This window comes from Asparagus officinalis, chromosome 5 (assembly GCF_001876935.1).
Source record: "Asparagus officinalis chromosome 5, Aspof.V1, whole genome shotgun sequence".
In the NCBI taxonomy this organism is placed as follows: domain Eukaryota; kingdom Viridiplantae; phylum Streptophyta; class Magnoliopsida; order Asparagales; family Asparagaceae; genus Asparagus; species Asparagus officinalis.
Genome location: NC_033798.1, coordinates 97,279,783 through 97,280,891, shown reverse-complemented (window position 1 = coordinate 97,280,891; position 1,109 = coordinate 97,279,783).

The following is a 1,109-nucleotide window of genomic DNA, read 5'->3' as shown; positions in this document are numbered from 1 at the left end:
GTCGTCTCGTGGGGCGGACTGACCCCGCCCTTCGAGTCGACAAGAAGGGTCTTGGTCTTCGACGTAAAGGAGCTTTTTGCGAGTCAACTCCGGTAAGAGGAATCGACTAAGGCCATCCTTCGAGTCGACTAAACGGTCTCGGATCGGGGTCTCGTCCCGAAGTCTTTGAGGTGAGGACGAGTTAACACAGGGAGTCTCGTCTCCTTAGTCTCGTGGTCTTGAGCTTTGAGGCGGCTGAGGTCACTCTTCGAGTCGACACGAGAGGTCTCGGCTCTTTGGTCTCGTCTCGAGGTCTCTAAGGCAAGGGTGAGTCGTCATAGGGGGTTTTGATTCATGTGGACGACTCAAGTGGGCCCTAACTTGTGCTGGCGAGCTGGATGGGTTCGCTTTGCTTCGGGTCGACTGAGACCGCTTTTCGTGTCAACACAGGGGGTGTCGTCTCGTGGGTCAGACTGAGCCCTCCCTTCGAGTCGACACGAAGGGTCTTGGTCTTCGACGTAAAGGGGCTTTTGGCGAGTCGACTCCGGGAAAAGGAGTCGACTGAGACCGCCCTTCTTGTCGACACGGAGGTGTCGTCTCGGCCATTTGGTCTTCGAGATGAAGGGGATCTTGGAAAGTCTGACTCCGGGAAGAGGAGTCGGCTGAGACCGCCCTTCGTGTCGTCTCGTCCATTTTAGTCTCCGCTCTTTGAGTCGACAAAGAGGTCTCCGCCCTTTGGTCGGCTGAGATGTTGACTCGTGCTTGGCTTTGAGTCGACCTCTCTGAATTCTTAGGCACTTTTCACTGCCTACAAGTATTAGAGTTAAATTTCGTTGAACTTTAGGATATTTTTTGGGCAAGAAAGTTAAAAATGAAGTAAAAGTTAATAATGAGGTAAACTTTGGGTATCTTTCGACCAAAGAAAACTCGTCAAAGTTCAAAATAGAGCGAACATTGGTGTAATTTCGTGCAAAAGAAAACCTTGGATCAGCTATCAAAGTTAAAATACAGAAAACATTAATAGAGTATTTTAAGTGCAAATTATAGCCTTTGCGCATTAGCGTTAGCGTCCATTGTGTGCTGAAGCTCTTTTCTTTTCCGATAACTCAGCAATCAACTCCTCTAACGCC